Source organism: Aricia agestis, chromosome 17, assembly GCF_905147365.1.
Source record: "Aricia agestis chromosome 17, ilAriAges1.1, whole genome shotgun sequence".
NCBI lineage: Eukaryota > Metazoa > Arthropoda > Insecta > Lepidoptera > Lycaenidae > Aricia > Aricia agestis.
Genome location: NC_056422.1, coordinates 13,148,499 through 13,163,861, shown reverse-complemented (window position 1 = coordinate 13,163,861; position 15,363 = coordinate 13,148,499). Strand labels below are relative to the sequence as shown.

Genomic DNA, 15,363 nt, shown 5'->3' with positions numbered 1-15,363 from the left:
CCCTATTCCCTTCCCTACCCTCCCCTATTGCCTTCCCTCCCCATCCCTACCCTCCCCTATTACCCTATTCCCTATTAAAAGGCCGACAACGCACCTGCAGCTCTTCTGATGCTGCGAGTGTCCATGGGCGACGAAAGTTGCTTTCCATCAGGTGACCCGTTTGCTCGTTTGCCCCCTTATTTCATTAAAAAAAAATGACGGAAGTAATCGTTAAAATGTATGGTACTACAACACATAAAACGCCATTTATATCTGTTTGATTACTTTTCCGTGCATTTTGCTGCGAATGTGTCGCTGGCTCATCAGCATTTTTCGCTACTTTCTATAATTGATAATATATATGAAGCGACGGGCTGATAAAGGTTTTTTCAATGGTTATTGAAAAAAACCTTCCCTGATTATTATTTTCATTATATTACATCGTTTACGGAAAATCAGTTTTCCATTACACCACTTTTCTAATGGAAAAGTATTAATTATGTTTCCGTTTGCAATATTAATTGATTCTATAAGTATACTGTAAAGGTATAGTAATAATAATACTCCCCACACCGGTTTCGGTGACGGTGTCTAGTTTCATTGAAACCAGGCCTGTTACGCAGGAGTAATTTTATAGTGCCCAAGTGTATGCGCAGTACACTAGAGCACTCTCTATTCCTTTCGATCTCATAACCCAGTGGGATGGAAGACCGACACGACTGGCGAGAGGTCAGGCGCAGGACCGACTTTTTACATGCCCATCCGACGCATGGATCATCTTACTTGTCAAACAATCAGGTGATCACCATGCATCGTCCTAACCAAACTTGGAAATAATATTATGTTACCAACGCGGGAATCGAACCCACGACCTCCGAGTCAAGCGCCACGCTCTAAACCACTAGACCACGGAGACGTTACGTCAGGTATAGTCACGGAGCTCATACAAAGAGGAGCTGGCCTAAGCAACTGTGCACTGTGATTTTCAACTAGGTCCTGACGTCATAATTGTGGGCGGGGCTTAAGTCAGTACACTTTAGCGTTTGTCAGGTGCACACGTAACGAGACTCCCAATAAATTGGTGTTTTCTGCGTATTTAACAAGGAAAGGATGAAGTATTGTGTTTTACAATGTCGAAAAAACACTCAGACGTTCTGATAATATAAATACCATCACATTTCATTTGGAAATAATTTTAAATGTAATTTAAATATAAAAGTTCTAGAACATTTCAGCTTTCAGCGTTAATTATACTACTTGACACTAGGTGGCCAAACCTTTGAAAGATAATACAGACGTAAATGCGTATAATTTTGCATTAGTTTATTACAATAATCATACTTGAATACTGAAAACCGTTATACACTTAGTCTTAAACACATTTAATAGCTAAAACCGTGATTATATAGCTTTTATTATTATACTACTTATAAACCGCCATCTGTCGTCACCTATGATAACTATTTGAAACGTAAAAAATATCCAGGGCCGTAGTACGTCCCATAATATTCAAGACAAAACGACATCTAGTGTAAGATAGTTGAACTACGTAGTAACATCAACATCGACCTAAGCTTGTAGTTTTGCTTTTAGCCGATAGATGAAATATTAAGAAGTGGGCGGAGCTTGACACCCCCTCACCCCGCAACTTGTCACGCGTCGTTTCATAAGGAAACTTGATTACAACACCTCCTCTTAGTATTAGCTCCGTGGTATAGACTATAGAATATAGATCAAAGGTGAAGATCTAAAGGGCTCATTAGGGCTGCTTGAGCCCTAGGCGATATAAAGTTATAAGTTACAAACTCAAGCTTACTGAATTCTTACCCGATTTCGTCGCATTTTAATGTTATAAAAACACTAGCTGTCCCGGTTGTTTTGCCATATAAAGTATTTTGCCCAGATTATTTTATTGAAGTGACTAAATAAGTATGGCACCAATCTCCATGGCAACGTCAACAACAATGGTCGCCGTCAGTCTCGAGTTGTAATAATTTACTATTATTTATTCAACAAATGCACTTATCAATATAAAAAGTACCCAGTAGCCGATTCTCAGACCCACTGAATATACATATAAAATTGGGTAAAAACCAGTAAAGCCGTTTCGGAGGAGTACGGTAACTAACATTGTGATTTGTGACACGAGAATAATTTTAAATTTTTATATATTAAAAGATATAATGCTTCAAATATTGAACAAAATTATACAGAACTATGTAGATGACGCGGGACGCCCACAACCTCGTTGCACCAAAATTCGTTATCACGTAGGAACCGTACATTTGTCGGGGATAAAAGTTTCCCGGGACGGTATCTCCATACCAATTTTCAAGAAAATCGTTTCAGTGGTATGGGCGCGATGAGGTAAAATACAGACGGACACACTTTCGCATTTATAATATTATAGTAAGTATTGATCTAACAAAACTGAGTGATAATACGTCAAGGTATATTGTGCCCCTCATATTATAGAATATACAGTATCTAAGACTATATAAACGCCTCCGTGGTCTAGTGGTTAGAGCGTCGCTCTCGACTCCGGAGGTCGTGGGTTCGAATCCCGCGTTGGAAACATGTTATTTCCAAGTTTGGTTAGGACAATGCAGGCTGATCACCTGATTGTCTGACAAGTAAGATGATCCATGCGTCGGATGGGCATGTAAAAAGTCGGTCCTGCGCCTGATCTCTCGCCGGTCGTGTCGGTCTTCCGTCCCACTGGGTTATGAGAGTAAAGGAATAGAGAGTGCTCTTGTGTACTGCGCACACACTTGGGCACTATAAAATTACTCCTGCGTAGCTGGCCTGGTTTCAATGAAACCGGCCACCGTCACCGAAACCGGTGTGGGGAGTATTATTATTATAGACTATAGAGTTTACTGAGAAAGTAGAAGCGCTGAAAAAGTTACTTTTGACACCTGCAGGCCCTGTGGTTGAATGTATTATGAATTTTCCGATAACATAAATAAAGTCATTCTTTCAGCAACAGTAAACTCCATTTAGGGACACTTACATTTAAAGAATTACCACTTAGTTAGTGCTGAAATGCCACTTATTTGTGTCCAAAAACAGCTATAATAATAATAAGTGGTATGTAGATAGTTTCTCTAAGATTCTAATAATGCCTCTATCCCCGCTATCTCTTGCTATTTACTCCTCATCTCGCGTAATCTCCCGGGTTCTGTTATGGGCACGCCCGTCTCCTAATAATGAAATTATCTGCTGTACACAGAGCTCACAGATGAGTTTACTCTTATAGAACCCCCGCAGGACAGGATAAGACAGTGGTACTCAACCTTTTTATTACGCTTTTATGAGCTTGGGCTGTATGTATGTAACGGAATCTTTGAGTACGATTTTTACCTATCTCCAGTAGTCTAATTAATTCGAAACTCTGAATACGTATGACAATGTTTAATTTGTTATATAAAAAAGCAATACTATTTCGGCAAAAAAATAAAGTTGTACAAAATTAGCGACTTTAAAGTCGAAAAATTTTCACGACTTACATCGTGTCAAATTTTTGCACTGTTTTGCTAGTAGGCATGAATTATAAGATGTTCTTAATTTAAGCGAGCGTTGGCGGGCCGCAGGTTGAGTATAGCTGGGATAAGAGGTAGAGCTTTATGTATTTACTTTAACCTGAATTGTTTTGTCATTGTAGTTTAAGTGTGGGTTCCGTATAATCAGACGACTCGACAGTGCATCGGTTGTTTTTCTTTTTTCTTTAATTTAAAAGTGTCAGGAATCAGATTGCAAAATATTCAAACAATTAAATTACTGGAAGTTTATTACAAGCCTACATGAAATAGAAAAACCCAAATTTTCTACCACTGAGCGGGCAAATGATGAGCTATTGGTTGATGTTGCTCGCGATAATACTAAAAGAAGTTCCTTATCGTGCGTTCGGCGTAAACGACGAGATAAATAGAGAAACAGAACGACATTTGACTTCGACACTTTTTTATTAGTACCTGCATGGTGGGGGCAGAGGGCGTTGATAGTATTCCTGTGCATCAACTAGATGGCGTTTTTTGAGAATAACCTGACGCGTTGTTAGTATTCCTTGGCGTCAATAGATAGCGTTTTTTTTTAATTTTTTTTTGAGTATATTTCATGTACTTACACAGTTTTTTTTGAACATAAGAAATTACTTCGTTCCATTCGGGTGTCCCTTAACACCTCTCAAGTTTTTATTATCAGCTTTCAAACAAAAAAAGCTTGATCAAAATCAGTCTACCCTTTTAAATGCTACGATGCCAAGGACAGACAGACTCGTCAAAAAATATAACCACCCTGTTTTTTCGTCGGGGGCTAAAATACATCGCTTCGCCTCGCCTCCTCAATACACAATGAGTCATGTTCAAATATTAGAGAGTTGTCTTTCTGAGCTAAATGATAAACACACTACAATAGAGATAATAGGCATTTTTTAACACTTGGCACACACATAACACATTCACTGCCATCTTAAGAGGAGTCCACACCGCCGTTTCTCCATACAAACGTTGTCCCCTGATTCCTCCCTGGATAATGCCGGTAGAGTTATGATTTTTTCCTGAATATCTATGGCCACTATTAGCATGTCCCTATGTTTTCTTTTTTTTTTCATAATTTTATTATTAAAAAAGATAAGAACGTCCAAAAACCCAAAAAAATTGCCAGATTTTCCTCTGTGTTCCAACACCCAGAAAACAAAACTGACAAAAAAAATAAAACATAGGAACACAGCTCTAGCCTTACTTTAAATCGATCGTGGAATAACGAGACACAATAGCTTATCTATTGTTATTGCGGCCGGATGCGGCCGCTTAGGGCTTCATGAATTAATGAAAAAAGTACTTAAATCGGTTAAGTTTTGAAGAAGGAATCAGCGGACAACGAATCGAAGATTTTCTGTTCTTTTATTAGAACTTTTGTCGTGTTGTCTCTATCGCGCTCTGCGGTGGGAGACTAGAGATTGGTGAGACAGCAATACGTTTTCAAATACCTATTTTCAATTTCTCTCGCCCTTGGTGTATCCTCTTAATACAGTTACAATATATTAGTTTCCGTTTCGCTAAGCGGGCGGAAATCCACCGCGGTCACAGCGAAGCCCGTATTGTATAAGACAATAATGCATCGTTGTTCTTAGATTAATGTGCTGACAGCCCTCAGTTCGCAGGTTAAGGGTCAATCACCCTCGTCTTTAGACTAGCCGTTCTCAAAGTGTGCTCTCTGGGGCTCCGCAAAGCTCCGCAAAGTGTCGCCGCACGCGGGCCACACGCGACAGCCACAAACGCCGTTTTAAGCTAGTCTATTGGTCGTAAAGTGAATCGTTGTAGACTTGTAGCGTGTGGCGGTCACCGGCGTCAACCGTGTCATCCGTGTGCGGCGAGTCCATATAAAATGTATGAAAACTACAGGAAATATGCCGGTAGCGGCGGCGTTTTGTGGTTGTGGCCGGTGGCCCGTGTGCGGGAGCCCTTACAGGGACTCCGCGAGTGATATACTTTGACACTTTTAAAGAACAATTATTATTCATGTATTGCTCGCGGAGCCGCTACAGAACCTTTGCAGAGCCCCAAGGTTCCGCGGAGCACACTTTGAGAATCGCTGGTCTAATCCAACTTTGAGAAATCACTATCATCATTTCTAATTTCTATAAGTTTGATTCAACTTTGAATAGTTCTATGCTAGTTGAGAACTAAATCAAATTAAGGGTATAGTAATTGTTATAATTTGTTACTATTCCATTAAGTCACCCGGAGTACTTCCTGGACGGGGGTACAAGGCAGTAACTACCTTCTAGTTACTCCCAGGGAATGGCACTCCAGGTAGTCGGGGTTCAAGGTAGTTAGCAAGTCTCAAGTTTTTCAGTGCTGCTATTTTCAAAGTGAACTCTACACAAGAAACACATAGACACCCTAAAGTATTATTTATCACTTAGTTTTGTTGCACGCTGTATAGTGTAGTAAAGTATGAAGTTAACTCGAACCATCCTCATCACCTTGATGAGTGGCAGTCTTCCACCGTGCGTTTTTCGCGTAACTTTCTGGCGCGCACTGTAAAACTCTGGAACGAACTGTCACCAGCAGTATTTCCGGACCGATACGACCTGCAAACCTTCAAGAAAAGAGCGTATTCCCTCTTAAAAGGCCGGCAACGCACCTGCAGCTCTTCTGATGTTGCGAGTGTCCGTGGGCGACGGTAGTTGCTTACCATCAGGTGACCCGTTTGCTCGTTTGCCCCCTTATTTAATTAAAAAAAAACTTCTCGTCAAAAATAAATACACCACATTCTTTTCTTACCTCTTTCTTCTCTGCGGGGCTAAAATGGTACTAGAGCAATTCCTCTCAATCAATTCACAAAATGAATTGTCAAATTCGTACTAATTTGACATTCGTGACTTTGACAGTTTTGACAATTCATTTTGTGAATTGATTGAGAGGAATTGCTATACTACCATTTTAGCCCCGCTGATCTGTATGTGTCAGAAACTATTAGTTTCTGGACTTTCTGGAACATTAATTCCTGACTTCCGCAACTTAATTGGCTCAACATAGCTGTAAATGAAGTAATTATAGTGTTTAGAACAAACGTGTAAATTATCTGCTAGTGAGAAATAATTACTATGCTAATGGGGATTGTCCATTTTTTTTTTATTTTGCTCATTACAAAAACATTTCGAGGAATAAGGTCAGTGATCGTTTTTCTGTATATAAAAGAAAAAAATACCCATTAGTTACCTATATTTTTGAACAAATATGTTTAACCTTAGTTTGACCTTCAATGGCGTTAAATAAGCAATACATTCGACCAACATTACATTTCGAACTTTGGTAAGCTCCTCGTATCAGCTTTCACATAATGAGAACTTGCATTTGACGAACCAGCCATTATAAATAAGATTGAAAGGAAATTTAAAACACTACAGAGGTCAATTGGCCGCCGGTGATGACGTCAGAGCGAAACTTTAAAAATTTATTGAGAAAAAACTAGCCAATGAATTTCAAAATTATTTAATTTATATTCTTAAAATACCCTATTTTAACGAAAAAATATATAAAAAGTACATGTGATTTTTTTTTGGACAATGCCCATTAACATAATTGAATGTTACATCAAAATCGGACCGAACGGAATACGGGTATCATTTTGTTGCTTCGTACAGCACAGCTATTCTGAAAGTGTGATCCGTAGAACCCTGGGGTTCCGCAGGTTGTCTGCGAGAATTCTAGCAATAATAATAAAAATGCTCCTCTGCTATTAATCAATGTCCCAATTTAGGTTTTCATGAATTGACTACGCTTAAAAATATTTTGGGCTTCCGTCAAAAATTTCGGTTTTGAAGAGGGCTCTGCCACCAAAAAAGTTTGAGAACTGCTGGTATAACGTAACGTCAAAAATCATAGACATGCATTTGAAAATTGGGGCAAAGGCTTGGAAGTTGGGCAAATAAATGGCCCCACATCATTCTTGTTTGGGGCCGTTTGGACATTGACATAGGTGGCATAATTTTCTAATGACACCTATAAATTTTATCTTTAATAAGAAATTTCTTAAACTGTCATCTTTGATAATAACATTAGAAATTAGTAGACGCTTGAAATAGCTATTTCCATGAAAAGTGACCACCATTATGCCAAATTAGGTAATAAAGTGCAGCTAACTGGGTCGTGGCCATCTTGTAAATTGTCATCAGAAATCGTTATTCAGTGGATGAGGGTAATATTGGGTGGACGTGAGGGGAGTACCGATTTCGGCGGGAGATGTTGGTTTTGGCGCGTTCAAATTGTGGCCATATTGGAAATGTTACTATTACCTTAAATATTAGACACCGGAGATACAGTGGTGGGAATGTGTGGTTGGGCAAAGCCCGATTAAATAAATATATATTTAAGATGGTCAATTGGACATTTAAGGGTCAGTTCACATTGAAACGAGGCGATGCGAAGCTTTTTTAAAATGAGCATTTCGAAACATTAATAAATACAAGAAGAAAAAAAAATAACAAGGGCTCTGCTACCGTTGTAAATGGTTTTTAGTGTTTTCAACGCGAAGTAAAAAAAAAGAAATAAAAAAAAGTTAACCTGTAGTTCACTGTGGAAGTGAAAGTGTTAATTTTGACACAGGTTGCCTAGTAACTATTTAGTATTTAGTAATCTGTGACTGTGGTATCAGGCTGCCTGCTTCAATTTCTAATCACAGCTTATTTAAACTTATGCATCACCATTCACCTCCTATTCAATATGAACTGACCTACGTACTGACCCTAAGACAAACGCCGTAGTATTATGTTTTGAACTGGTATACTCTAAAACTCTTAGGTCACTATAAACAATAAATTGTTTTGTTTACAACATAATCTTGTGCTAATAGATATTTCTCTCGCATATTTCACGAGGGCTGAAGTCACAGCACCAGCTAATCCCGGATTATGGAGTTACGACGTGTTCACATGGGCGGTCATTAAAACGTAAGGGTACGTTTACATGGGACGGAAAAATTATTATAAGGCTATGTCCACACATCGATAAATTGGGCATTAAAATATAGGGCCACGTTTACATGGGCAGCTGTAGGAAATACTAAGGCTTTAAACTCATGGTTGAGCTACTTGTCATAAAAATGTAAGGGTACGTTCCATTAAAAAATGGGTGAATGTAAGGCTAAGTATGTTCATGTGAGGCGAAAGGATTAATAATAATCATATGGCTACGGCCTACGAATCCTACGATCTACATGATGGTCGGTGGAATGGGTCATTAAAATGTAAGCGTACGTTCATACGCCACCGGGGAAGCCTATCTCCAGAAGGAGATAGGCTTCCCCGGTGGCGGGGTGCCTCTCGGTGAAGACAGGCGGCGGCATAGGCTGCTGCAGTGATTGTGGTGCCGGAAGTCGGTAAACCTCTGCGGAGGGAGTCCGACATACCCCTGTCCTTTCCCCCGAGAGGGCCGGGGATGCGTAATGCATTTCCCCTCTTTAAAAAAAAAAAAAAAAAGGTTATCTCCAGAACGATCTGGACATTAGGCTGTGTTCATATGGAATGAAAAGTGTCATTGAAAGATCTGATCACATTAGATAAAAATTATGTTTATAACTTTATTTACTTTGGTGTGTTATTTTACGCGTAAAAAAGTATAGAAAAACCATAGCACAATAGACTAATTCTGTCTATTCTGACCATAGTACTTTAAATAACTCAATGAGAAGAACGAATATTAACAAAAATCAAACATGGAGTCGCAAATATTGAGTTTTGGCGGCAAATTATAATTTTCCCGCCAACACACATGAATAAAACATGGCCGATTGTTGAAATGAAAACCCCGTTGAAAAAGTTCGATCAGGCGCGCCGTGTCGAGCAATTCGGTTTTCTTTTTTTGTGTAGAAATTTATTGTATTGGGTTAAAATTACATTTCAGTAAATTGTACCTTTATTTCGCTTGTGCGTTAAAATTTGTACGTTATAATATTTGAATAACGAAAACCGCGAATCTGAAAAGCTAAACTGACTTGATATTACGCGCGACTTAATGTGCTATTAATATTGCGGAAAGTGCTTCGTTTCCGTTATATCTACATTTGTGCCAAATTGTATCAAAATCGACAAAGCATCGGAGACGGACTGAAACTATCTGTCACGCGTTAATCGCTCAACCAATTAGGAAATTATTGTATAGACTACTAGCTGTTGCCCGCGACTTCGTCCGCGTGGACTTTAGTTTATAGTTGTTCCCGTAATGTACGGTAATTGAGTCATTTTATCCGCCGCACTTTTTTTCGGGACAATAAACATTCCTTGTCCCAGATTCAAATTAGTATCTCCAATCTCCATGCCAAATTTCATCACAATAGATTAGTATTATATATAGTATATTAGAACTATATATAATATATCTTATAGTATTCCTTGTCCTTTCCCGAGACTCCAAATATCTCCATACCAAATTCCATCAAAATAGATTGAATAGTTTACGCGCAAATCATAAAAGTATATTGTGCAGTAACCTTACATTTTTACGGGACAAAATTTATCCTATGTTCTTTTTTGGGACTCAAAGTATGTTTATACCAAATTTCAGCAAAATGGGTCCAGCCGTTTACGCGTGATGTCGTGACCACGCGAAATATAACGTTCCGCGCAGCTTCGCCCGCGTAAATTAGATATTTCACAGACAAATTAGTCCACAAAAAATAGCCTGTGATCCTTCACGTGGTCTACTTCTTATCTGTGCCAAATAACAGAAAAATTGCTCCAGTAGTTCGTGAGATAAGCCCTATCAAATAATTTCCCCGTTTTTTCCACATTTTCCTCTACTTCTTCGCCCCATTAGTCTTAGAGTAATAAAATATAGCCTGCCTTCCTTGATAAATGGGCTATCTAACAAAGAAAGAATTTTTCAAAATCGAACCAGGGCCCATACCACGAAACGGTTTTGAGACTCAAACAATCGTACGAGAATGTTGCGTCCAACTCTAACAAACGTAAAATGACGTTGTTAGAGCAAGACGCTTCATTCTCGTCCGATTGTTTGAGTCTCAAAACGGTTTCGTAGTAGGCCTACAGTAGTTCCTGAGATTAGCGCGTTCAAATAACCCCTTTCAAATAATTTCCCCCATTTTTCCACATTTTTCTCTATTTCTTCGCTCCCATTAGTTTCAGCGTGAAAAATATAGCTTATAGCTTTTCTTGATAAATGAGCTAAGTATCTAACACTGGAATATTTTTTGAAATCGGACCAGCAGTTCCTGAGAAAGCGTGTTCAAATAAACCCTTTTAAAAAATTTCCCCCCGTTTTTTCCACACTTTCCTCAATTTCTTCGCTCCTATTAGTATTAGCGTAATAAAATATAGCCTATAGCCTTCCTCGGTAAATGGGCTATCTAACACTGAAAGAATTTTTCGAATCGGACCAGTAGTTCCTGAGATTAGCGCGTTCAAACAAACAAACAAACAATCTCTTTCCAATTATAATATTAGTATAGATAGTCTATTCCCGGAAGAGACATAGAACATCCTGGAAAATGTGCGGTTCCCGCGAAATAAACTAATTTCGGCTTACGCGATATTGTTCACTATTAGCTGCAGCGCAAAGCACAATGCTCGGTGGCACGATTCATGGAATTGGAGGATAGCGGGGTGTGTAGGCGGGGCTAGCGTGCTTTGATATTTCTGACAGCAGGCTCTTAATAGCAAAGTTTAAACCAGTTGGCTGCGACACATACATAGTCTTCTGCTGTATAATACGAAATAGCCTAGTTTAAAGACAAAGCGTTACTTGACCGAAAACCATGCGGTTTTGGTGCATATCAAGTGCCGATAGGAGTATACTCTGGCTGTGTGCATGCGATCGGCCCGTCCACAGACTGTGCTGAAGTGTTTGCATGATTTGCATCACAGTGAAGGTGCTTCAGGACTTTGATGCATATTGCATGCTGTACAATATACGAATAACTAATATAAATTACTTACTTTATAAAACACTCCTTACTTTATAAAACTCTGAGGCTCAGTTTTTTTAAATCGCAAAATGGTCACTCTGCTTGCAATTCATGTAAAGTAATTCGTACTAATTTGACATTCGTCAGTTTGACAGTTCTGACAATTCATTTGCTGAATTGATTGAGAGGAATTGCTAAATGTGACCATTTTAGCCCCGCTGTTACCTCTTCGCTGCTGAACCGATTTTGTTGTTTGGAGATACTTTCAGTCCCGGGAAAGGACATAGGATACTTTTTGCGGAAAATGTACGGTTCCCGCGCGATAATCGAGGTTTGGCGCATTTCGTCGTCATTAGAGCCGATGATGAGTTATAATGTTTCAGCTTTATCATTTAAAGCAAACTTCAGAGGAGTTGCAAAAGTATTGTCGATCATAAAAACTCCATCGTATTTCTGTGATACCCTTTTATCTGTTATTTAAATAAAATAAAATATATTTTTATTCAAAATAGGTATCATAAATACTCTTTTTGAACATCGTAGAAAGAACGAAAAAACTAAGATGCCTCCCACCGGTTCGGGAACTAACCCGGCGAGAAGAACCGGCGTAAGAAACCTCTTCACTGTCTGTTACCTCTTCTCGCCCAAATCGCTGAACCGATTCCGTTGAAAGTTTTTTTTTATGAAATAAGGGGGCAAACGAGCAATCGGGTCACCTGATGGAAAGCAACTTCCGTTGCCCATGGACACTCGCAGCATCAGAAGAGCTGCAAGTGCGTTGCCGGCCTTTTAAGAGCGAATAGGGTAATAGGGGAGGGTAAGGAAGGGAAGGGAATAGGGGAGGGTAGGGAAGGGAATAGGGTAGGGAATTGGGCCTCCGGTAAAATCACTCACTCGGCGAAACACAGCGCAAGCACTGTTTCACGCCGGTTTTCTGTGAGAACGTGGTATTCCTCCGGTCGAGCCAGCCCATTCGATAGTAAGATAATATGTAAGATACTTCGAAAGGGCATCTAAGGATACTTTTTATCCCGGCAAAATGAACGGTTCCCACGCGTTAATTTAATTTTGGCACAAAAGAGTTGCGGGCATCATTAGAGCTGATGATGAGCAGCCTAAACGTTTTCATCAAAGTTTTAAGGGCCCGAACCCTTAATTGGCGTAAAGGAGATAAAAATGAAATGTGAGTTCTTAGCCCAACTTCCGGGGCCGCCCTCGCCCCGGATTACGCCGGGGCTAAGGGTTAGTTCACTGATTAGCCCCGGATTATAATGACTTTAGACTTAATTAAAAGTATAGTGGTATTAGTAACATTAAGTATTAATTAATAAGTCTTGAATCTTGATATTTGACCGATTTTGGTGAAATTAAGTGCTGACATACTTTGAGTCTTACTTACCTACATTTTATCCCGAAAAAATGTACGGTTCGCGCGTGATAAGCGGATTTTCATCATCAGTCATCTTGATTCTAGTACACTGTACAATAATATTATTTTCGTCAATTTTTTCATAAGGATGAGGCACAGTCACCAGTCACCAGTTTTTGTAAGATCTAATCCTTTCTCAAAATATTCTCTCTTTCATATTATATTATACGAGATAACATTATATTTAATCAACAATTAACTTAACCAGATTTAGACCCAGTTTCATCAAGCAATGTTAAATAAATAATGGCTTGTTAAATCAGTTAATGGCCTGTTAGAGCTATCGAGCGTTCCACCATGCCCTAATGTCATGTTAAATCACCTAACACGGTGTTAAATTTAATTCCTGCTATGGAGGTCCGTTAAATATTTAACAGGCTGTTATATGAGTCAAAATAACAACTTTCAAAGACAATAATATGCAATATCAATAAAAGAATCTGTTTTGACTTTTGTGTCTTTCCGCCATGTTTCCGCTACGTCCTTATTATTAATTATTTTCATAGTTATGAATAATTATTTATTTTCACTTTGCCAAAAATTCAGCCTTCAGATTTTCCTTGACATTGCAAATATACTAACTTGTATCAAAATTACCAAACCGAAATATGTAAATAAAAGTTTGTATTATGATTCATGTTTTCAGCTTTGACAGATAATAATTATTAACCTGGTAAATTAAGAAGAACTATAATAGCGTAACAAATGTATGCGATCAGTGATATTTTAATTTGGTCGCATTATCTACTATTATACTACTATGGAAGAAAGTGACACATTGCAGCAAACTTGTCGTATTAATCTTGTACATTGCAATTTCTTCGCCTTATAACAAGAATGAACGAATTGATAGTTGTTCACTCGTTGTTCACTTAACATTGCATTTACTAATCCGCTGTTAAATTTTTACTGTGGGACACAAGTATTTTAACAGTCTGTTTAATTTTCTAAGCTCCGTTAAGTAATGCCTCGTTAGGATTTAACAAACATAGGTTGGTGAAATTGGCTCTAAGTGGGCCTCAGGGAGCTATTACTCAAACCCATCAACTACAATGTTTATTCAATAACTTTAATTAATTCCGTTACACTAATGACAACACCCGTAGGACTAAATTAATGAATAATTAAACACGCTTTCGTTTTAAGTGCTGCTTAATTTGATCCGAGTTTAAGATTTGATTGAGTTTTAATTTTATTAGGGAGGTAATTAGGAAGTTTTACGTTAAAAATCACGTACGTTATAAATTACGTTAACAAACGGCTGAGTTATCGTTGAACATACAAAGTTGTTGTTGTGTTGTGAAAATATTTTCTTCGACACCTAACTAGCTTAAAAAATATAATAACAATATTCTTAGGTTTTAATTATAAAACCAGCTCAAATAAAGCCACAGGCAAAATGTAAGCCGCAACTTCTCATAACTGTCTGACGGAACGCGAGGTAGATTAAACCGCACACCACACATACGCTATATTTAACCTCACATAGGCTACATTTAACGTGAACACGGCAACTCTACATTCGTACAATTCGTGCGATTTAAACAACTACCAAGTGCAAAGTAAGAAAATCAATTTAAATACGGTCGCGCTCGCAACTAGCTCCCAACTTCGGCACTAGGCAAGCATTTAAGATCTGCCGTCATTTTCGATAAAAAAATAAACTGTACATTTTTAACCCCCGACAAAAAAGAGGGGTGTTATAAGTTTGTGTGTCTGTCTGTCTGTGTGTGTATTTGTCTAGTTTTTGGTTTACTGAGACTTCGATGTCTGTCCGTCTGTCCGTCTGTCTGCGTGTCTCCAGGCTGTATCTCAAGAACCGCTATAGCTAGACTTCTGAAATTTTCACAGATTGTGTATATCTGTTGGCGCTATAACAACAAATACTAAAAATAAAATAAAATGATATCAACAAATGCGATTTTTTTTGTCTTAATATCAATAATGGCACTTGAAGGTAGGCACTTGAATTTATTTACAAAGTCCTTTGTTAATTATAACAATTAAATATTAAAGTAAACATATTAATGTTTACTTTAATATTTAATTATACTTAATATTAAAATAAAATAAAAATTTAAGTGGGGCTCCCATACAAAAATACAATTTTGGCCTATTTTTGCTCTATAACGGTACGGAACCTTTCGTACGCGAGTCCGACTCGCACTTGGCCGATTATTTTTTGTTTGAAAGCTGATTCTGAACCCCAGTGGATTGCATAAAATACTTATCTACCTCTTCAATAATTACGCACAAATTCTGTGTCTTTCTCTGTTATATTGTGACTTTTCCAATGTGCCAGACAAGGACAAGCAAAACTTGTAAAGTTATTTGCTCTGTGAATATTTTATTAGTGGGGTGTTAAAATCTATACCCATACTGGAACTCCAGGAAAGGTTGATAATAGCAGGGAAGTGATACGAAGTTCACCGGCGGGGCTTAAATGGTCGCTTTGGAGAATCATATTATGAATCATAATATGATTCATTTTTTTTTAAATCTCAAAGACTTGCATAGTCTGCTTG

The 15,363-nt window shown here is 38.3% G+C and overlaps 1 protein-coding gene across 2 annotated transcripts in view; it reads left to right on the top strand.

Moving 5' to 3' along the window:
* Positions 1-15,363, top strand: part of LOC121735161 — a 140,463-nt gene that overhangs the window by 119,343 nt on the left and 5,757 nt on the right. The gene's annotated exons all lie outside the window — the stretch shown is intronic.